Source organism: Oncorhynchus mykiss, chromosome 28, assembly GCF_013265735.2.
Source record: "Oncorhynchus mykiss isolate Arlee chromosome 28, USDA_OmykA_1.1, whole genome shotgun sequence".
NCBI classification, from domain to species: domain Eukaryota; kingdom Metazoa; phylum Chordata; class Actinopteri; order Salmoniformes; family Salmonidae; genus Oncorhynchus; species Oncorhynchus mykiss.
The window spans coordinates 14,770,561-14,795,000 of record NC_048592.1 but is presented as its reverse complement, the minus strand read 5'-3'; the positions used below and the strand labels follow the sequence as shown (position 1 = coordinate 14,795,000).

Genomic DNA, 24,440 nt, shown 5'->3' with positions numbered 1-24,440 from the left:
GGCTACATCTTGATGTACCCAATTTATCAAGAGATTTACCATTCAAATAAATGATTACCATTATGTTATGTAGTTAGATTGCTAGACAAGTCAAAGTGATTGCATGAATTTATAATTGCTTAATTAATGGGCACATTCAAAAATCAAACATTTAAAAATGTAATGATATTGAACTCAAAACATCAATCTGGATCAACTGCCATTTTGTGACTTTGGCTAATATGCCTTCTTTTATGCAGTGGTATCATTTTGGTATTGAGTATCATGATACTAACCCTGGTAACGGTATAGAAGTCAAAATTCTGGTATCGTGACAACACTAGGTTAGGGTGTGTTCTAGTTGGGATCTACAGGAACTGACTGATAAAATAAAGCCCCCCCCCCCCCCCCCCCCAGATAATTATTTGTCCTCTATGCACCCCAACGCTACCCAGGAACACTTTGTCTTCACTGTCTCTGTCTGTCAGGGTTAGGGCTGCGCCCCCCTCCCCCCCGCTACCCCCACCCCTCCCCCCTCTCCTTAGGGAAATTATGTCACTTCCTTAGCTCTGTCAGTGGTGCAGACAGAGCACTTGTCATGGCTGCCAGTGATGGAGATAGGCGCTCGTCAGGCATGACAGTCAGGTGGGAGGAGGGTTCAGCACTATGGAGCTGATAAGATATTTTTGGGACAGGGGCAGGGGCAGGAAGGGGGGAGCGGGGGAAAACATGAACAGGTAGCTGCATGGTATTCATAGGGTCGACGACAGTTGGTTGGTGAATTTCAAGGCTCTCTGCCAACAGATTGAAATGATAGATAAAGAGTGCCAACGGGCACAGAGAGTGAAAGAGAGAGAGAGAGAGAGAGAAAGATTGGTGAGAAGGATGGTGAGAAGGATGGTGAAATTGAGGGAAGGATGGCAAAATTGAGAGGGAGGAGAGAGGTAGCCTTTAGAAAACGACTAGAATAGAGAAAACAAGTCAAATATTGTGGTTAGCAGAAAGTGGACAAATTAAAATTAATTGGCAGAAATAGGAGTGGGAAATTGATGTACGAAAGGCAGAGAGGAGTATGAATTGTATTGTACTAAATGAGCAGAAACAATTGTGGGAACTGTAAAAAGTCCATCAAAACTATCCTCATCATCATAATTTCCACCATCACCACTACAATATTTCCCCAGCAGAATTATCATTGCCTAATTACTAAGTTCGGAACCTGTCTTGACATTACATCGACTTATGTTACATTTAAAAATGTCCTGTTAAAAATATTCCTCCTCATCTTTAGCCTTTAGCTTCTCATCCAGACCCATTTATAAAAGGTTACAGGGGCTTAATGAGCCCAATGTAATCTACGAATTTGAAGAAGAAAAATAATAATCAGAAGAGGGAAAAGCCTTTAAATGTCAGTTTCATTCATAGAGATTCTATTAAATTACTAGAGGGGCATATGTCATTAACCCTCAAAGTTCCATAATGGGGCGAAAATGGCAGCCATCTTGGCCAGGGAGAAATTCTAAAATAGTCTAATTGGAATGAATGGCAGTAGAGGCATAGGTGATGCATTTCCTGATTTTACGTATGCAGCAAAATAAAAGTAAGGCATGTGATGTATCGGAAATTGTGTAATGAAATTATAATATAATTAGAAATACAGTTTATACGGGTTATATACCAATTTTCTATAGCCTCTAAAATATATTTAAACAGACCACACATGTCTCAGATTTTGTTTTCTTGGAAAGCTTTGAGTGCTATTATATGATACAATTTCAGTACTTGTTGCATTTACAACTTGTCTATGTCCTATCATCAACTGATTTGAACCAGTGTATGGCTGTGAATTGACCACATTGTTTGAATGGAATGTTGGCATATTGGTAGTTCATTTGGAATCATTCATCTAAAACTGTTTGGCTAGCTAGCTAACACACATACAGTGCAGATAAATTCTTCACATTCATTGTTTTACACAATATCTTATCAGAGCACTGGCAAACCGTGGTTGACCTTTGAACCATCATAAGAAAGTTCAAGTCCATTCCAGTATTCTAATTCTATGGTTTCCATAACCAATACTACACCCCTCTTTCTGTTCCATGAAGAATCAGAATCAAAATAATCAGAATCAAAAAGTTGAAAAAGTCTTTAAATGTCAGTTTCATTATCCAATACTAGATCCCCCCCCCCCCTTCCCTCTCCAGCTTGGTAGTGAAATTAACAGGCTGACCTTCCCACAGTGAGTTAAACAGTGACGGTCAGAGGAGCAGCATCTCAACCCCTGAAATGTCACACAGAGCTCTTCTTTTCAATCAGTCAGTTCTTCATATACTCACACTAATATACACCCTCCTCCTCCACGCCTTGTTCTCCTTCTCTCGCTCACGCACTCCTCCACATACGCACGGATCGCGGGCATTAACGCACATGCACACGTACACACACAAACAATCGTTTGCTAAATGTGAAAACGTGGTGAGAACATTGGCTGCAGGACACGAACAGATCGATTCCCCTGCAGGTAAGGTGGTAGGAACTTCACACCTACCAAGGTTAAATACACACTGCCGTCAGAACGTATTCACACCTCTTGACTTGTTCCACCTTTTGTTGCGTTACAGCCGGAATTCAATATGGATTACATGTGTGTCACTGGCCTTAGACACCCCATAATGTCAAAGTGGAATTCTGTTTTTCAATCTTCTACAAATGAATTCAAAACCAAAAACCGAAACATCTCGAGTCAATTAAGTATTCAACCCCTTTGTTATGGCGAGCCTAAATAAGTTCAGGAGTAAACATTTCTGTAACAAGTAACATAATAAGTTGCGTGGACTCACGCTGTGTGCAATAATAATGTTCAAAGTATTTTTGAATAACTACCTCATCTCTGTATCAAACACATACAATTATCTGTAATGTCCCTCAGTCAAGCAGTGAATTTCAACCACAGATTCAACCACAAAGACCAGGGAGAGTTTCAAACGACTCGAAAAGAACCTGAGCATGGTGAAGTTATTAATTCCACTTTGGATGTTGTATCGATACACCCAGTCAATACAAAATATGCAGGTGTCCTTCCTAACTCAGTTGCCAGAGAGGAATGAAACCACTATGGGATTTCACCATGAGGCCAATGGTGACTTTAAAACAGTTACAGAGTTTAATGGCTATGATAGGAGAAAACTGAGGATGGATCAACAACATTGTAGTTACTCCACAATACTCAACTAAATGACAGAGTGAAGAGAAAGAAGCCTGTACAGAATAAAAACATATTCCAAAACACATGCTTTCACTTTGTCATTAGGAGGTATTGTGTGTAGATGAGAATACATGTTAGAATAAAGAATACATGTTCAATTTAGGCTGTAACACAGCAACAAGTGAAATAAGTCAAGGGGTGTGAATACTTTCTGAAGGCGCTGTATCACACGCTGCTGTAGACATGCTCTGTAGCAGCACACCTGTGCCTCTACCTATCTATCTACACCAGGGTTCCCCAACTGGTGACCCGCAGGTGGGGTTTTATTCCCCCCCCCCCAAAAAAAAAATGTGTTTTGTTTATTTTTGTTGGACATGAAAGATTAAAAACACAAGGAAATACTCTCCAAGTGATCTTAATTTTTTTTTTAAAATCTGTTCCCACTCATACTAAAGAGACATTTGATCCTATACAAATGTAAGCAAGGTTTGAAATTATTATGTTATAGTCTAACATATCTGTTTCGGCTTCTTGCGGTCAATTTACAGTCTACAAATGATTTGTAATTATGTTCCACTCAAGAAAAATAAATGTTTGGCATGTGGCTGAATCTAGTTGATTATCCCTGATCTACACTCTCAGTGAGGTAGAATGTAGTGTGTGCCAAAAGAAGTATGTAAGCCCAAGTACCAGTCAAAAGTTAGGATACACCTACTCATTCAAGGGGTTTTCTTTATTTTTACTATTTTCTACATTGTAGAATAATAGTGAAGACATCAAAAATATGAAATAACACTTATGGAATCATGTAGTAACCAAAAACAAATCATGGCTGTCATCAAGGCAAAGAATCTCAAATATAAAAATAAACACTTTTTTTGTTAATACATGATTCCATGTGTTATTTCATAGTTTTGATATATTCATTATTATTCTACAATGTATACAATAGAAAAAATAAAGAAAAACCCTGGAACGAGTAGGTGTGTCCAAACTTTTGAATGTAAACTAGTATCACTGGTGCTAGCTAGTTAGCTAAGGGAGGGAAAGGGTAGAGCTACTGTATTTCATTTCCAATCCTGAACCCTCCTGTATAAAACATATGCATTTCCCAGAGGAAATAAGAAACTGGTTTGGCCTGTTTACTCTGTTGTCTGTTGGCTAATAATTTAATTCTCGCTTTCAAAGAGATTCCTACAAGAGACCGCTGGGTCATTCTTAAACCAGCCCATTTTCTTATGGACATTTTTTATGGTAAGTTGAGTCCACACACACACACAACACACAACACACAACACACAACACACAACACACAAACACACAAACACACAAACACACAAACACACACACACACACACACACACACACACCAATGTTTTGAATCTCAAAAAAATGTAACTTGTCTTCCATTCAGACAACAGACAAAATCGAGAAATAGGAAACAGCTATAGACCTTCTCAATGCTTCAAACAAAGCAAGAGACCTGCAGGGGATTCAGATTTTCCTTCGCTGCAAAATGTGCCTTATCCTGTAGCTAAGCCCAATACTGTAATAGAAGACTGGGTCTGGAACAGAAGACGCCCTGCCCTCTTTTTATTTTATTTTCAGCCCGCCCCCACCCTCTTCAGGTTTTTCTTTTTTCTCCTCCTCCTCCATTAGGCCTACATCATTCCTTTGGGTGTTTGTATAGTGTCCCTTAGTTACCTCTGAAGACACCCAGCAGGTCGGCAGCGGCAGGCAGGCAGCTCAGAGAGTTAAAAGCCTGCCCTGTCTCACTCATAGGAACAAGGCCATCAATAATTCACAGTCATCGGGAAGCATTATCTAACAGGCTGATAAAACATTTAAAATGGTGGGCGACAACACGGAAAGCGTGAAGAAGTGCGCCGTAAGAGAAGGAACGCAAGAGGAGGACACTGCAGGTGGCAAAGGAGGAGGACGTTCATTCTTAACAGATGTGACACTGCTGCAGTTAAAGATGGACTGGGCGAAGACGAAGTCTCACTTCCAACAGTACTCTGATGGGTTACCTACTCCTCCGAGGCCAATTTACTCATTACACATCAAGTACAGAATCTGCCTTACTAAACAACTGTAAAGTGAATGTACTCTGATGTGCTAGCCTGCTATACACTACGCAGCCTTCAGTCTGGTTTAACTGCTAAGCTAGCTACCCACTGGAGGAGTAACTAAATTAAACTAAATAACGGCACTGGAAGAGAATGAAAGATCAGCCTATTGCGGTGCATCTCTTTGTTTGCACCATAACAGTTGAAGTATAGGCTGTAAGTGGAGGTGGAAGAATTCACTGGCCTGTATTAACAACTAGGCCTTTCTCAGTGAAAAGAGAAATCCCTTTAAGCCCAGATCAATTACACCCAGGCTTGGCTGTAATTAAAATGTCTTGACAAAAGGTCCAGGAGCGCATGACACAAACCTGCATGCTGAAAATAAGCCTTGTTCAATCTATAGCAAGCAGGGATTGGTTGGAAAGGGTTTGGGTTTAAGATTCAGCTCGGGTTTCCTATAGGCATGTTGTATGGTACGCTAAACTTCAAAGGAATCTTTTCATGTTTCTTCACATCGTTTTTTTCCCTGCTTGATATGACATTATTTCCCTCATTAAGATGGGTAGGGTTAGATGCACCATGAGGTAAATAGCATATACTGTACATCAAGTACATCATCTACTCAAAACCTTAAACAAAATCCTGTTTGCAATCACATAAAATTAAATATTTAATTAGGTCCTACAGCCAAAAAACATTTCCACTTTTTTCTGTTACTCTAACCATCAACAAAGTAATTATTTGTTCCATTTAAGTATGTTTGATAGTTAACTGTGTTCAGCAGAGAGAAGACAGGCTGCTTACGACTCTCTAATTAAAACTGCCAGAGCAATCAGCAATCACAACTCTGCTCTCCAAATATCATCAAGATCTGATTTGCTTGGCTGATCAACAACAGAGCCCTGCTCTCGCTAGCTCTTTCTTTCTTTCTCTCCCTCCCTTTCTTTCTGTCTCTCTCTCTCTCTACCACCTCTCTCTTTCATTTTCCCCTCTCATCTCTCTCTCTGCCTGCAGCCTCTCGGTCTTCAGGACGCTTTTGAAATGGAACAAATCATCACAACTCAAGGAAGAGAAAAGGGGGGGGGGGGGGAATGAAGGAGTCTGGCTCTGACTCTGAATGGGAGAATTGCTTTGGTTTGTTCGGTTTGTTCAGTATGCCATTTGGGTCGGGATGTTATTCTTCCCAAACATCATGCAGATGCAGACGCAGAGACAAGTACATAGAATTAAGAGTCAATTCTTTGTTATGAGGCCAGTCAGGCCACAACAACCCACAGGAAATAATCAGTGCAAAATAAGATAGATGATATCATCTGATTGTTGGCTGTAATGGTTGCAGAGATCTCTCTCAAAAACAGTCCTTGGATTAACACAAACACAGAAAACCTGGGCAGTGAACAACATTCACTCAATAAATATCCAGTGAGAGACCTGTCTATCAGGCCCTTCTAGTTCAGTGCAGTGCAGGCTAACAACCACTATCATGGACCAAGATAGACAGAGCCGTGTAAAAGACAGAAAAAATGGACAGAGCCGTATGAAAGACTGGAAGTGTGAACTCGCCAGCTGGATAATCGCTACCATTTGTTGCCTTCCCATCATTTCCTGGTGCTCATAGTATCTCAGATTTGGGTGACAGACAGGGGGCTGCCAATCAAATGTTCCAGGACGTTGACAATGGCTTCCTCACATTGGAAACATAATGGTTCCATCTCGAGCCCCATGTGTGGCACAAACAGACAGCAAAATGGACATTAGACATGGTGGGGGAGAGGAAAGGGGGGGTTCTGAAGACCACAGGTGATAGTGATGCTGTGTCTATGGAAGCATTGTTTTCCACCCCCAAAAAAATATATTTGAAATTGGCAATAACAGACTTCTGATGGGAAAAAAATTCCTCACGTCAAATGCCAGCAATATCTTGACATTTATGTTCGGGACTTGGACAATACACACACAGAGTAAATAAGCTTCCGCTCAACCTACAAGGTATAGAAAAATAGTTCTCTCTGCTTATAAACTCAGCAAAAAAATAAATGTCCCTTCTTCAAGACCCTGTCTTTCAAAGATAATTCGTAAAAATCCAAATAACTTCACAGATCTTCATTATAAAGGGTTTAAACACTGATTCCCATGCTTGTTCAATGAAACATAAACAACTAACGAGCATGCACCTGTGGAACGGTTGTTAAGACACTAACAGCTTACAGACGGTAGGCAATTAAGGTCACCGTTACGAAAACTTAGGACACTAAAGAGGCCTTTCTACTGACTCTGAAAAACATCTAAATAAAGATGCCCAGGGTCCCTGCTCATCTGTGTGAACGTGCCTTAGGCATGCTGCAAGGAGGCATGAGGACTGCAGATGTGGCCAGGGCAATAAATTGCAATGTGCGTACTGTGAGACACCTAAGACAGCCCTACAGGGAGACAGGACGGGCAGCTGATCGTCCTCACAGTGGCAGACCACGTGTAATAACACCTGCAAAGGACCGGTACATCCGAACATCACACCTGCGGGACAGGTACAGCATGGCAACAACAACTACCCGAGTTACACCAGGAACGCACAATCCCTCCATCAGTGCTCAGACTGTCCGCAATAGGCTAAGAGAGGCTTGAAGGCCTATTGTAAGGCAGGTTCTTACCAGACATCACCGGCAACAACGTCGCCTATGGGCGCAAACCCACCGTCGCTGGACCAGACAGGACTGGCAAAAAGTGCTCTTCACTGACGAGTCGCGGTTTTGTCTCACCAGGGGTGATGGTTGGATTCAGGTTTTTCGTCAAAGGAATGAGCATTACACCGATTTGGAGGTGAATGGTCCGTCATGGTCTGGAGCGGTGTGTCACAGCATCACCGGACTGAGCTTGTTGTCATTGCAGGCAATCTCAACGCTGTGCGTTACAGGGAAGACATCCTCCTCCCTCATGTGGTACCCTTCCTGCAGGCTCATCCTGACATGACCCTCCAGCATGACAATGCCACCAGCCATACTGCTGGTTCTGTGCCTGATTTCCTGCAAGACAGGAATGTCAGTGTTCTGCCATGGCCAACAAATAGCCCGGATCTCAATCCCATTGAGCACGTCTGGGACCTGATGGATCGAAGGGTGAGATCTAGGGCCATTCCCCCCAGAAATATATGGGAACTTTCAGGTGCCTTGGTGGAAGTGTGGGGTAACATCTCACAGCAAGAACTGGCAAATCTGGTGCAGTCCATGAGGAGGAGACACACACCAGTACTTAATGCAGCTGGTGGCCACACCAGATACTGACTGTTGTTTTTGATTTGGACACCCCCTTTGTTCAGGGACACATTATTCCATTTGTTAGTCACATGTCTGTGGAACTTGTTCAGTTTATGTCTCAGTTGTTGAATCTTATGTTCATACAAATATTTACACATGTTAGGTTTGCTGAAAATAAACACAGTTGACAGTGAGAGGATGTTTCTTTTCTTGCTGAGTTTATTATGCAATGTGTGAATGAAGCGCAACAATTAAAATAACAACTAAAATTATAAACCGACCCCAAAAATAATTATATCTGAATTTGGATTATGGTGGTGTGTCATCAGTGACCAGAAAGCCCATGGCGTCTGTTTAAAAAATTATAGTCCGACAGCTATTTGCTCAAATCCTCTGAAACAATTTTACATAGAAATTCAATGTGTCTATCACGAGAACAAGCCCCAGAGATGAATTCAAAGGAATAACATTGGTTTGATGGAGTGTGAATGGCTCTCAGATAAGCAAATTATTTGTCTTACTTGTATGCAAATATTAAAATACAAACCTTCATGCGATGAGAGAACTTATGCTAATGATTTATGCATACATGTTCATATCAATGCAAGACTAATTTCCAGTTATGATGCATGTTAAAACCTGTGCGGATGGTGATGGCAAAGAACGATGGCGATGGCCAAAATGAACAAAGATAATCATGCAGAGTCCTTTAAGACACTTTAAGACACTTTAAGTCCAGCTGTATGTAAGTCTGTCTGTTCAATCAAATGAACAATCCTTCAAAAAGGAAAGGGAAACATGACTCCAATTGTGTGGGACCTGCATATTCTAAACTTGCCATTTCTAGAAACCATTGACAACAAAAAAAACATAATTCGTAGCAGGCCTCAGATCTGCCTCAGCCTAATCCACTCTACCAAGACAAAAGCATACCACCTGACCTCTATAAGCGCCACACTTCCTGTGACCTGAAGGTATGTCAGACCACCAAAATAAATCACACCGTGTGTCCATTCCCCCTGAGACAAGTCTCAGAGCAGTGTCTTCTTATTCTAATGCCCTCCAGTCCAGTGGTAGTAGAGCATCACAGAGCATCTCTGAAGGTGGTCCAGGCAACTCACAAGGTCACTGCTAATCTCTTGATAGTTGGAGCCTCTGGACACCTGCCCATCCATTACACCCCAGCGACACGTATCCCACTGGGACAGCTTTACACACTCCAAAGGGTTCAACACGGACCCCAAAAAAATCATCCATCACTCAAAAGACTACCAGCCCCTCCGCTCCCCTCTGGAAGACGGGGACTTTGACAACACCAAGGGGGGTTTGCTTTCTTAACCGTGGGGAAAGCATTCCGTATTGAAAGGACTAGGTAGGGTAAGTAAGGAGGGAGCTGTTTGGTGTGAACATATCCAGGGCTGATTGGCTCTATAGCTCAGCTCCAGGGTCTCAACATATCATTTAACATCCATTTAAGAAGCAGTGGGGGAAAGTTAACTGTCATTTAAAGCACAGAGGGCGGTGAGGGAGATTTTGACCCTTTCCGGTGCCCTGTTCTCAATAGAAATACCAAAGGGATACATTAAATCCAATTGGTCAGCTAACCTAACACAATGCAATTTGTTCCAGTCTCAGTCCATTTATCTAAGTGGATATAAAAAGGAGGAAGACGGATGATGAAAAAGCTATGATGGGCATTCGCGATTAAGACTAAATACTGATCAAACAAACCCAGCTTCCTCCTCTTCCTCACACCCCTCTCTCCTTCATTTCCTCCCGTTTGCTCAGTCTCCATCTGTTTGTTCCTAGCTTTTGACAGTGAGTGTGTCAGAGAAACATAACAAGACAGCTGTCAAACTGGCCCCTTGTGATTGAAGATGGCAGGTGAGTTTCTCTCTCTCTCTGTGTGTGGAGTACTGCGCTCACTTTACGACCGGGAGGCAGGATGATCAGGGCCACTGACCCCTAAACAGACGCACCGCTTTATACGCCACCCCTGGCATTTACATCCACTGCCTCTGGAGGTGTGTCCCAAATGGCTTGCTACTCTCTATATAAACTAGAGGTCGACCGAATAGGGTTTTTCAACGACGATACTGATTATTGGAGGACCAAACAAATCCGATACCGATTAATCTGCCGATTTTATATATATATTTGTAATAATGACAATTACAACAATACTGAATGAACAATGAACCCTTTTATTTTAACTTAATATAATACATTTTTAAAAATCTATTTAGTCACAAATAAATAATGAAACATGTTCAATTTGGTTTAAATAATGCAAAAACACATTGTTGGAGAAGAAAGTAAAAGTGCAATATGTGCCATGTAAAAAAGACAACGTTTAGGTTCCTTGACCAGATTATGAGAACATATGAAAGCTGGTGGTTCAATATTCCCAGTTCTTCAGTATTCCCAGTTAAGAAGTTTTAGGTTGTAATTATTATAGGAATTATGACGCATCAACTATTTCTCTCTATACCATTTGTATTTCATATACCTTTGACTATTGGATGTTCCTACAGGCACTTTTTGTATTGCCAGCCTAATCTCGGGAGTTGATAAACAGCGCTGTGCTTCAAGCATTGCTAAGAGCTGCTCGCAAACGCAGTAAAGTGCTGTTTGAATGAATGATTACGAGCCGCCTGCTGCCTACCACCGCTCAGTCAGACTGCTCTATCAAATATCAAATCATAGACTTAATTATAATAAACACTCAGCCTTTGGTCATTAATATGGTCAAATCCGGAAACTATCATTTCGAAAACAAAACGTTTATTCTTTCAGTGAAATACGGAACCATTCCGTATTTTGTCGAAAGGCTGGCATCCCTAAGTCTAAATATTGCTGTTACATTGCACAACCTTCAATGTTACGTCATAATTAGGGTCAATTCTGGAAAATGTATTACGGTCTTTGTTAGGAAGAAACACCGTTCGCAATGAGCCAGGCAGCCTAAACTGTTGCATATACCCTGACTCTGCTTGCACTGAACACCAGAACAGTGACACAATTTCCCTAGTTAATATTGCCTGCTAACATGCATTTATTTTAACTAAATATGCAGGTTTAAAAAAATATACTTCCGTGTATTGATTTCAAGAAAGGCATTGATGTTTATGGTTAGGTACATTTGTGCAACGAATGTGCTTTTTTTCGCGAAGTTGAATTAGAATGTGATTCGATGATAAATTAACAGGCTATATGACTATATGCAACGCAGGACAAGCTAGTTAACCTAGTTATATCATCAACTATGTGTAGTTAACTAGTAATTACGTGAAGATTGATTGTTTTTTAAGTTTAATGCTAGCTAGCAATTTACCTTGGCTCGTTGTAGACACAAGGTCCTTTTGATGCTGCACTCGTGTAACAGGTGGTAAGCCTGATATGCAGTTTCCTCATAGATAGCAATGTAATCGACCATAATCAGCGTCCGAAAAAGGCAGACTACCGATTGTTATGAAAACTGGAAATCGGCCCTAATTAATCAGCCATGCCGATTAAATCGGTCGACCTCTGAAATAAACTCAGCAAAAAAAGAAACATCCTCTCATTTATTTTCAGCAAACTTGACATGTATAAATATTTGTATGAACATAACAAGATTCAACAACTGAGACATAAACTGAACAAGTTCCACAGACATGTGACTAACAGAAATTGAATAATGTGTCCCTGAACAAAGGGGAGGTCCAAATCAAAAACAACAGTCAGTATCTGGCGTGGCCACCAGCTGCATTAAGTACTGGTGTGCATCTCCTCCTCATGGACTGCACCAGATTTGCCAGTTCTTGCTGTGAGATGTTACTGCAGTCTTCCACCAAGGCACCTGAAAGTTCCCAGATATTTCTGGGGGGAATGGCCCTAGCCCTCACCCTCCGATCCAACAGGTCCCAGACGTGCTCAATGGGATTGAGATCCGGGCTCTTTGCTGGCCATGGCAGAACACTGACATTCCTGTCTTGCAGGAAATCACGCACAGAACCAGCAGTATGGCTGGTGGCATTGTCATGCTGGAGGGTCATTTCAGGATGAGCCTGCAGGAAGGGTACCACATGAGGGAGGAGGATGTCTTCCCTGTAACGCACAGTGTTGAGATTGTCTGCAATGACAAGCTCAGTCCGGTGATGCTGTGACACACCGCCCCAGACCACGACAGACCGTTCCTGCTCCAGAGTACAGGCCTCAGTGTAACGCTCATTCCTTCGACGATAAACGTGAATCCAACCATCACCCCCGGTGAGACAAAACCGCGACTCGTCAGTGAAGAGCACTTTTTTCTAGTTCTGTCTGGTCCAGCGACGGTGGGTTTGTGCCCATAGGTGATGTTGTTGCCAGTGATGTCTGGTGAGGACTTCCCTTACAACAAGCCTGCAAGCCCTCAGTCCAGCCTCTCTCAGCCTATTGTGGACACTCTGAGCACTGATGGAAGGATTGTGAGTTCCTGGTGTAACTCGGGCAGTTGTTGTTGCCATCCTGTACCTGTCCCGCAGGTGTGATGTTCAGATGTACCGATCCTATGCAGGTGTTGTTACACGTGGTCTGCCACTGCGAGCACGATCAGCTGTCCGTCCCATCTCCAAGTCAGTAGAAAGGCCTCTTTAGTGTCCTAAGTTTTCATAACTGTGACCTTAATTGCCTAGGGTCTATAGGCCCTGGTCAAAAGTAGTACACTCTATAGAGAATATGGTGCCATTTGGGACTTAACCAGGGTCTCTGTGACAAGCCACAACAACAGGCACACAGAGCAACAGACAGCAAGGCTTCTTCACTATTAAACTGGCAATCAGCAGTTGAAACAATAAGGTGAAATCCCCCGCCCCTGTTTCTGTAAAAAGCTAACCACTCTCAAATTCATAGACAAATCTATGGATGCAATGATGGAAGCAAGGAATGACCATACATGATATCAAAAGTATAGTGTTAACCATGTTGAGGCTACAGTGTCTTCAGAATGCATTCATATCTGTTAGAAATCACCTTTGGCAGCAATTACATCCCCCGGTAAGTCTCTAAGATACTTTTTTTTATATGCTTCAAACTCTGTCAAGTTGGTAGTTCATCATTGCTAGACAGCCATACATTTAATGTCATCTTGGTAAGCAATTCCAGTGTATATTTGGCCATGTGTTTTAGGTTATTGTCCTGCTGAAAGGTGAATTTGTCTCAGTGTTCGTTGGAAAGCAGACCGAACCTGTTTGTCTTCTAGGATTTTGCCTGTGCTTAGCTCTATTCCATTTATTGTGTTGGATTTGCCCCAAACATAACACTTTGTATTCAGGACAAAGCATTTTCTTTGCCCCATTTTTTGCAGTTTTAATGCCTTTAGTGCCTTAATGCAAAAATGATGCATATTTTGATTCTGACAGGCTTCCATCTTTTCCGGCTGTCATTTAGGTGAGTATTGTGGATTAACTACAATGTTGTTGATCCATCCTCAGTTTTCTTCTATCACAGCCATTAAACTCCCTGAGCGGTTTCTTTCATCTCCGGCAACTGAGTTAGGAAGGAAGCCTGCATCTTTGTAGTGACTGGGTGTATTGATACACCATCCAAAGTGTAATTAATAACTCCACCAGGCTCAAAGGGATATTTAAAGTCTACATTTTATTTTTTAACCCATCTACCAATAGGCACCCTTCTTTGCGAGGCATTGGAAAACCTTTCTGGTGTTTGTGGTTGAATCTGTGTTTGAAATTCACTGCTCAACTGAGGGACCTTACAGATAATTGTATTTGTGGGGTACAGAGATGAAATAGTCATTCAAAAATCATGTTGAACACTATTATTGCACACAGAGCGAGTCCATGCAACCTATTATGTGACCTGATCAGCACATTTTTATTCCTGAACTGATTTAGGCTTGCCATAATAAACAGGTTGAATACTTATTGACTCAAGACTTTTTCAGCTTTTCATTTGAATTAATGTGTAAACAAATTCAAAAAATATAATTCCACTTTGATATTATGGGGTGTTATGTGTAGGCAAGTAACACAAAGTCAATTTAATCCATTTTAAATTCCGTCTAACACAACAAAATGTGTAAAAAGTCAAGTGGTGTGAATACCTTCTGAAGGCACTGTATATAGTGTTTCTTCACATTTACAAACATTGGAGTAAAACAAGCTTATATTTTGGGTACTGATGTAGTACGACAATTGAACTAAGCTAATGATGCATTCATACATTATATTCTTCATGAATCAATGGGTACATATCATTCATTTATAAGTGGGAAAAAATGGTTGCAGCAACTGCAGATTGAGGTCCTATCAATCAAATCAAACGGTATTTGTCACATGCTTGGTAAACAACAGGAGTAGACTAACAGTGAAATGCTGACTTACAGGCCCTCCCTAACAATGCAGAGAGAAAGAAAATTGAGAAATAATATAAAAAGTAAAACATGTTATAATAAAAGTAATAAACACACAATGAGCAACATGGCTATGTACACAGGTTACCAGTACAGAGTCGATGTGCAGGGGTACGAGGTAATTGAGTTAGGTATGTACATAAACACTGAATAAACGTAACATGTAAAGTGTTGGTACCACGTTTCATGAACTGAAATAAAAAAAATCCCAAAAAGCTTATACTCTCAAATGCTGTGCACAAATTTGTTTACATCCCTATTAGTGAGCATTTCTCCTTTGCCAAGATAATCCATCCACCTGACAGGTGTGGGATATCAAGAAGCTGATTAAACAGCGTGATCATCAAACAGGTGCACCTTGTGCTGGGGACAATAAAAGGCCACTTTAAAAATGTGCAGTTTTGCCACACAATACAATGCCACAGATGTCTCAAGTTTTGAGGGAGCATGAAATTGGCATGCCGACTGCAGGAATTTCCACCAGAGCTGTTGCCAGAGAATTTTATGTTAATTTCTCTATGACAAGCTGCCTCCAACTTGGTTTCAGAGAATTTGGCAGTATGTCCAACCGGCCTCACAACCACAGATCACGAGTAACCGCACCAGCCCAGGACCTCCACATCCGGCTACTTCACCTGCGCGTTTGTCTGAGGGTTGTGTGTGTATGTCGGGGTAAATCTGTCTGCATGTTGAGTTTGTTTTGTGTTCAGTATAACTAGGAATAAAGTGACAGATAAAAGAGTAGCAGCAGCGTATGTGATGAGACATAAAAGTTAGTGCAAGAAAACGGTCAATGCAGACAGTTAAACAGTTAACAAAAGAGCTACCGAGACTTACTATATATTTACAAGTCTTATGGCTTGGAGGTAGAAGCTGTTCAGGGTCCTGTTGGTTCCAGACCTGGTGCATCGGCACCGCTCACCGTGCGGTAGCTGAGAGAAGGGTATATTTGATTTGATACACGAGTTGGGTCCATTTTTAGGACCTTTCTTCCTCCATAGGCCACCCTGATTTATAGCAACCTGATCTGCAAATAATGTGTTTGAGCTATGTAAATTCCAGAAGAAATAGAAAGAAAATGAAAGAATGAGGGAGGGGAAGAGGCTTTTCCTCTTTCTTGACTGCCATATATTGTTATCCATCTGTGAGGAGGTGTGTGTGTGTGTGTGTGTGTGTGTGTGTGTGTGTGTGTGTGTGTGTGTGTGTGTGTGTGTGTGTGTGTGTGTGTGTGTGTTGTGTGTGTTGTGTGTGTTGTGTGTGTGTGTGCTGAATCCTTCCAATTTAATTGTGTTCGACATCCCTATTAGGTAATGTTTGATAAGATATTAAAGAAACATTTTTTTCTTTAAATAAACACAGCAAGACCACACTCAGCAAGGCATTCTTTCACAGAAGAGCAGAACAGCTGCATTGCATTGAAAATAAACATTATCTCTTTAACAGAGAAACATTAGAGGCCATTGGTTGCTCAAAACAGTGCTTTACAAAAACCTCTCGAAGAGGCATCCAGAAACCTGTATTGATTTACGGTAAAACGTGTAATTAACAAAAACTGTGTTTCGTTACACAGCAGCCCGTAAATATAAATCTATTGACCTTTTAGCTTGAATTATTATAATTATATATTTTTTTTACAAAACTAATTACACAACATGCCACTTAAAGATTGTAGGTCTATTGTGTAGTTTCACCTTGAGTTATCTTTATAAAAGAGCTGAGGGGAAGGGTTCTGGTGTTTATCCCAAGTATAGCCCTACTTCATACTTGTATTATGTTAGGCAATAGCAAACTAAAATTGAGCTGTAAAGGGTTAAACTCATTTAAACCATGTTCTAGTTTGAACATTTTTGCAAAAATGAATCACACGTCAACATATTTAAATAAGCTCCTACCAAAATCCCCAAGGGAACACGGCAATGAGTAGTTTTCCATTTTTGCTACTTAGTTTGGGGATTTTGGATTGAATTATGGCGGCCTACCAACTCTGTCAATCCTAACTAAATCTGCATTTGCAATCGAAACACAAGAACACAGACACACAGAATATTGATGTTGTACAGTTGTCTGCAATAAACAACACCATTCTTATTCTGTAGCACACCGCCGCTCGTCCCCTCTCCGGACAAAACTGGTTGGGGGAAGGTAGCTCAAGTTCTTGCCATTGAAATGCAGCCACTTTGATATGTAAATTGATAGTTACGAGAAGAAAAAAAACCCACAAGAAATCACACTAGCATACATTGAAGCCATTTGCACTCGAGCCGATGTGAGATGAGATGGCACTTCCCCTGGAGACCCCGGGCCTGGACAAATGGACCAACCTACAGAGATAGCGTCTGGGGCGGGGGAGCGGAGGAGTAGGGAGAAGGGGGGCAACGGGACATTTGTCCCAGTGAATTCCCCATCCCAACTCTGACATGAGTAAATGATGCTCCTGCCGTTTCCAAACCGGTATTCAAAACAAATTAAGACAAGGATTTCGATTTTACCATCCATTATAGGCCATTCCAGTATTTGATCAAATAACCTGGTTAAAAATGCTTAGATTTTCAAGTACATTCCCCGTTCTGATTTGACTAAGTTAAACAGGCCACGTCACCAGTGTCGAGAATGGAATGGGCCAACACAAACAACATTTACTCCCTGTAGTGAGTTTAGTGTTGTGTCTGTTTAGTGTTGTAAGCTACTGCATCACCTGTGTTATATATAGTTTATTAGAATAATCATTTATAAACTACGGTTTTCCACACGCTACCTTTTACTATACTATAGGTAAGTATAGTTCACTTGTCTATCCATCATTCATAGTGACAATAGTGGTTGGTAGATCATTTGTCCAGATGTGCAATAGGCTAACTAGCAATCATACCACACATAAAAGCCACATCAATTTTCAATATGAATCCACAAGAACAAATAGGAATAGTTGAGAGGCAGCAGAGAGGGCAGGTGCATCATTCAAGACATGGGACATTCAGCTTAAAAAGCTCTGCTTTTGATCTTGTTTAGGGGACAATACAATTATCCTACCGAGTGGCTATTTTCTTGTGCATATATATTGCTTCTATGCAGATTCTTAGAATATTCACATTAAAATCTGTCAAAATCGGATGGAAACCCAGCTACACACCCTAAAGACTCTGGCAAGTGCGCTAGTTCAGTGTCACTTTGATTATGCCTGCACATCATGGCTCACCAGCATCCCTAAACATCTAAAGAACAAGCTACAGGCCAACCAAAACAAGCTTGTAAGAATCGTACTTAAAAATCCCCCCTCATACTCATCTGGAGGTTGAGCATTTTTTTTTGTCTGCATCTCTGTAATTGTATATGTATTTATGTTTTAAAAAAATAGACCACAATGGAAATAAGTTCCCGACTTTATTGTTCAATCCAGATGACTTTTTTGTACTGTGCATTTTTTTTTTTTAAATGTACTGACAAAATCAACCCGAGTGGCACAGTCTAAGGCACTGCATCTCAGTGTTAGAGGCGTCACTACAGACCCTGGATCGATTCCAGGTTGTACCTCACCTGGCCGTGATTGGGAGTCCCTTAGGGCGGCGCACAATTGGCCCAGTGTCTTTAGGGTTAGGCCGGTGCAGGCCGTCAATGTAAATAAGAATTTGTTCTTAACTGACTTGCCTAGTTAAATAAAGGATAAATAATGAAATAAAAAATCCAAACTGTGCAGTGGCCATTTGGTGAATGGAAAGAGACATCTGTTACAGAACACCAGAAAGTTGAATGACACTCGGAGATTGTCAAACCTTCGATACTGGGTCAGCCTACAAGGTAGGGAGAGATAAATGTTATGTTTGTCGTGATTGGAATAGTCTGCTTATTGTGGTGTTGAACAAGTGAAACATTATATTGAAGTGCCCAACATCGGAATGCTTTGTACATTGGTTGTGTAGTGCATTGGCACAGAAACCTATTGGTGGAAAATGTGTTGCATATATTCTATATAATTATAAATATGGCATCAAAATGTTGAAAATCTGATTTCCCCCTAGCTGATAATTGTCTGCAGCCGGCTCTGATCGTAGTGTGTGAAACAGGCAGGGAGAGTGAACTCCTCCGTGCATGCTGATGTGGCAAAGTCAATATTCAGGTTAATAAACAGGGTCGCTAGAGTTACTGTTATTTGCGGTAGTAAACATTATCTTGAGTTCAATTGCACAGCCTCCCCTCCTCATATAATAATTTTACAGTACAAGGGGAGGGTCATGTGAAAATATGTGTAATGTTGGGGGGGGCGCATTTTTTTTATGACACCTTGAGTTGGGCCAACACCCCCCCCCCCCCCCCCCCCCCCCCCTCCAACTAAATTTCGACCTGTCCCTTAAATGAATGCTGCATTTGATGCCTTAGTAGTCTAGGCCTCCCTATTCACCGCAGCACCGCAGCACATCAAATCAATTTTTTTTGTCACATGCTCCGAATACAACGGTGTGGACCTTACAGTGAAATGCTTACTTACAAGCCCTGAGATGCTGAGCTGGCGTGTGTGTGCGTATCATCACACATGGTTGGCTTAGATATCTGTGAATTATACATGTTCAGTGAAATGATCTCATGTTACAGCCGTGGAGTTGAGAGGTCGATGAAGACAGCACCTGACTTAGGTCGTTGTGTCAACAGGATTACATGTAATGGGCGAGGTTACATTTATTTTGACGGCATCACTGCACTTCTGTAATTGAAAGCGAGTTACCTAGAAAAATAATTATAGCCAAGCCACCATAATGCACATAAATTGTAATTTTCTTTCAAATCCAAGGTGACTATGCTACTGTCTCTTTTACAGTGACTCGCCCAACACCTCAGCATCACAGGTGAGATCTATTCTAATGATCAAAACCGAGAGAAGAAGAACGAACGCCTAATTCTGAGACAGACATAATAAAACACATAATACTATATTTCAGTTAGTAGCCCTGTTATCCATCCATTAATTAATTGCATGTCATTGTATAACTAGCCTAGATTTTTTTTTCTCTCATTCATAGTTTGAATTGAATCCAATTCAGAGCAAAATGACCGTTGAAGAAACCACATCTGGATAAGCCTCATGCAACTTTTTTTATATATACATATAACCCATGGCCCGGAGTCGCTTAATGTGAGAACCACTGATGTCTGGTAAAAATGCAATTATTTCATTTATTCAGAATGTACAATCTTTAGGCTGGTATGTTATAGAATGCAGTAGCAGACAGACCTCATTTTCAAAGAGACTGGTTTATTTTCAAGCGATGTCAATGCCAAGCAATCTGTAAGTGTTTTTAAAATGGAGTGAAATTCGGTCAAATGTCAGTTAGTGACTTGTACCACACCGATATCGTAAGGAATGGTTTTCTCAACTTAGCGTCTAAACTCCCACCTTTCTCACAAGCAGGCTCACAAGCGTACAGGCGCGATGATGGCATGCTATGCCAATGTTTGAATACTTACATTTGAGGTGAACAGTCCTAAATGGTGTTTGACGAATAGTTCAGTTTGGCATTGAAGGAACACGGAGAGAGTGGTCACCCCTTCAGCAGGCTAGAGGCCCCCCTCAAACTCGGAATATGCAGCGGGCAACACAAAGACGTCCGTGGTTCCGATGCATGCTCCAATTACGAGGGACAGATCGTGTTGTTTCTTGTGGCAGGTATCTCTCTCTCCAAGTCCATGCGTCCCCAAGGACCGGACAAACTGTTCCTTAGCGAGATGCCGTTCGGGAACTATTAATCAATAGTTTTTTCCCATATCCCCCTCGCACGCATCCACATTTTCCCTTCGATTGGACACAATGAATTAAAAAAACTGCACGGCTCCAATGTTATTGTAGCCTAAAAGAGGCGAATGAGAAGCATATCAGCACATATCCTAAAAATAAAACATGCAGTCGTATTCCACGAGGATGTCAAGCCTTTCGGGAAGTCGCCAACACAATGCTGAAACAGTCTACAATGCGACTATAGTTCGGGGGGCCTGTGTCTGTGCGTCGGGCTTGTGCTCCAGGCAATCTCTGCGCTGCTCCAATCACACACCGATCTGCCAGCGCCAGTCGGACTCCTAAACCAAAAAATACGAGGAGAAACGTTGGGCCGGCTCACCGCTCTGCAACAGCTGGCTTTCAATGGGCCACCCTAAAACCTGGCGCGGATCATGCAAAAGGCAGGGAGGGACTGGTGTCTGGTGCTTTCAGCCGTTTTCTATCGGATTTGTCTATGAAGAATAGGGCCCCTAAAGGCAGGAGCTGGTAGCTGGATATTGATAGTGATAACAGGGACTGTCAAATAGCCCACAGATTGCAAGATGCATCTAAACACAGTGCATAATAAATAGGTCTGTGAAATATGTCATTCATTTCAATGTGGGCTATTAACACGGGACTCAGTAGATTCGTACTCATTCTCACTAAAGAAAAACAGGGTAAGGGAAAATGCAGCTCTGTTATTATATTATCAGCTGGACCTCCTGGATAAAGGTGAAAAAGCCACACCAGGAAGTTAAAGGCAGACTCAGCAAAATGGCGTTTACGAGCAGCACCGCAGATATTGAGATGAGTTGAGATGAGTTGCAAAATGTAGTGTGGAACCAGGGGACCAAAACAGCGAAGTTGAGCATCGCACCTCAACGCTCTTAGTTGTTGCAGAAATGGACCCACTATGCTGTTTACTTTCTGCATGTACGTCATATCGCGTAGTCCACCTTTAATAAGATTGTATGGGGCCACTGCTCATGGGAAAACGTACGTGTTAACGACATCAATGTGCTGCTGACAGTTTAGCGTCCTCCACTGTCCCTGTCTCCACACAGGGCTCAAACCAGTGATCCTCTCCCTTGCAGCACACGTGACTGCCCTTCTTGACAACGTGCAAACCAAATGAGCTATACAAAAGGTGCCGATTGGATGGCTCTATCAGCGACATTTCAAGCTAGCTGTGGAGTGATCTTACAGCAGGTTCCTAACTCCGTTACATAAGCCCGCCAAGCACAAGAAGCCATCACATCTAAACACGTCCAACTTAAACACAAACCAAAAAGCATCCCTCTAGTAATCCACCTGCCAATAGGAACTGTTTGTCTACCTGTTTATATAAATTTACCAGCTGTGTATGTATACACTATCAACATGACCACAGAGTCACTGCAATGCATAACCCCCAGAGCAAGTCCCCTGGTGACAACATGTCGTTTTGGATTACAGGCAAGTAATTGTAATTCCCTTTTGTTTTATGACCTTGTTATGTGGGAACATCAAATGTGAACTGTATATGTCTTGTTGTCATTATGGACAACAATGGATGCACTGGAGGGGAAATTATATCCGTCAGCTGGATTGAGCTCGGCAGCTTTATAGTAATTTTCTTCAGTTTCCCAGAATTCCCAGGTATGTTTCCCTTTGACCATAGTATCACACGGCCTATTAGTAATATACTGTACAGTTTATGCACCATTACTTTCCACTATTTATAGAAATAATGTTTGTTAAAACACCACTCTGGTGCAGCGGTCTAAGGTACTGCATCTCAGTGCTTGAGGCATCACTACAGACACCCTGGTTTGAATCTAGGCTGTGCCACAACCGGCTGTGATTGGGAGTCCCATCGGGCGGCGCACAATTTGCCCAGCGTCGTCCGGGTTTCGTGGTACGTAAGAATTTGTTCTCAACTGACTTGCCTAGTTACAGATTTTTTTTATTTTATTATTACCCTAAACAATAAGTACCCTATTATATCAAAAAGAAAAGACAGAAAACACAACAGCAAAGTTTGAAGAAAAGTTATTGTCCTGAATTAAGATGAATTGACCCTCTTTTTCTCTCCCAAGTCAAAGTACATTGCAAGGTCAGTGGGCTCTGTTACACGTAGGCTTCAATAAAAAGCCAGTCTCCTGGCCGCACAGGGGAAATGTGAATTTGGGTCAAATTCACCAGGTGGAAAGTGAGAGGATTAGTGAGGAGCTCATGTTTTTCGAGGAATAATTTTACAAAATAAAGAATAGTGCAGTAAGAGAAAACAGATGTAATGATGGTAATCCGCTGGCAAATATTCCTATTTAGAGAAATAATGTTTATGTATAGAGTACTACTGAAAGTATAAACACTCTTCTTTATTTGAACTGAACTGCGAAGTTCCTGAAATATTTGTGTGTTTTACTCTTTCGGGGCTTGTGGTAAATCCCATATATGTCCAAAAGACACACAAGTAGCCCCTTCCCTGTGTTTTCAGAACACTTATGGTGCTCTCAGAAAATGCTTATTCTTGCCATTTCACTGTAGCCTCGCATTGTTGCCCTTACTCAATGTGGGGCTGACGTTTCAGTCCATTTTGTTTACATTTTTTTTGTTGGTGTGAGCCTGTGAAGAAAAGCTCCAACCCATACATATGCATCACCTCACCCTGGATTCTTTCTCAAGATTGTCAGGTTTCCCCGTTTTTCTGAGTAATGAAGCCTTAAAATGGGTGAAAGAAAGAAACCAACAATAACAGGATCTCATATTGAAGTACTTAAGACAGTCCTCCTTTCCTACTACAAACCGATCCTGCACTTCGGTAGTACAGACTGGAATATGTTCTGGGATTCATCTGATGGTATTGAGGAGTTTACCACATCAGTCACCGGCTTCATTAATAAGTGCATCAACGTCGTCCCCACAGTGACGTACATACTTTTCCCAACCAGAAGCCATGGATGACAGGCAATATCCGCACTGAGCTAAAGGCTAGAACTGCCGCTTTCAAGGAGTGGAAAACTAACGCAGACGCTTATAAGAAATCCTGTTTCGACCTCCAATGAGCCACTAAACAGGCAAAGCGTCAATACAGGCCTAAGATCGAATCCTACTATGCAGATGATGCTCATCGGATGTGGCAGGGCTTGCAAACTATCATGGATTACAAAGGGAAACCAGGCCACAAGCTTCCCAGTGAAAAGGGCCTACCAGATAAGCTAAATGTCTTCCATGATCGCTTCGAGGCAAGCAACACTGAACCATGCATGAGCGCAGTGATTGTTGCCGGGCGACAGTAGCCGATGTGAGTAAGACCTTTAAACAGGTTAACATTCGCAAGGCCGCAGGGCCAAATGGATTACCATGACGCGTACTCAGAGCATGTGCTGATCAGCTGACAAGTACCTTCACTGACATTTTCAACCTCTCCCTCTGTAATACTTACAGTGCCTTCAGAAAGTATTCATACCTCCTGACATATTTCCCATTTTGTTGTGTTACAGCCTAATTTCAAAATGGATAAAATAAAAATTACCCATCTACACACAATAGCCTTAGTGACAAAGTGTAAACATGTTTTTAGACATTTTGGCAAATGTATTGAGAATGTCTAATTTACATAAGTATTCACACCCCTGAGTCAATACTTTATAGAATCACCTTTGGTGGCGATTACAGCTGTGAGTCTTCTTGCGTAAGTCTCTATGAGCTTTGCACACCTGGATTGTACAATATTTGCCATTATTCTTTAAAATATTATTCAAGCTCTGTCAAATTGACTGTTGATCATTGCTAGAGAGCCATAGATTTTTAA

The 24,440-nt window shown here is 41.6% G+C and overlaps 1 protein-coding gene across 17 annotated transcripts in view; it reads right to left on the bottom strand.

The window, feature by feature from the left end:
* The window catches only part of LOC110508614 (adhesion G protein-coupled receptor L2), a 107,880-nt gene extending 86,880 nt beyond the window's left edge, over positions 1 to 21,000 (bottom strand). For 3 of the 17 annotated variants that reach the window (XM_036965904.1, XM_036965902.1, XM_036965901.1), the window contains exon 1: positions 20,356 to 20,992. The gene's annotated coding sequence lies outside the window, so the exon portion shown is untranslated. Of the gene's footprint in view, positions 1 to 20,355 lie in introns of all 17 variants that reach the window. The other 14 variants (XM_036965907.1, XM_036965910.1, XM_036965909.1 and 11 more) reach the window with 8 other exon arrangements.
* Positions 21,001 to 24,440: the final 3,440 nt, after the last annotated feature.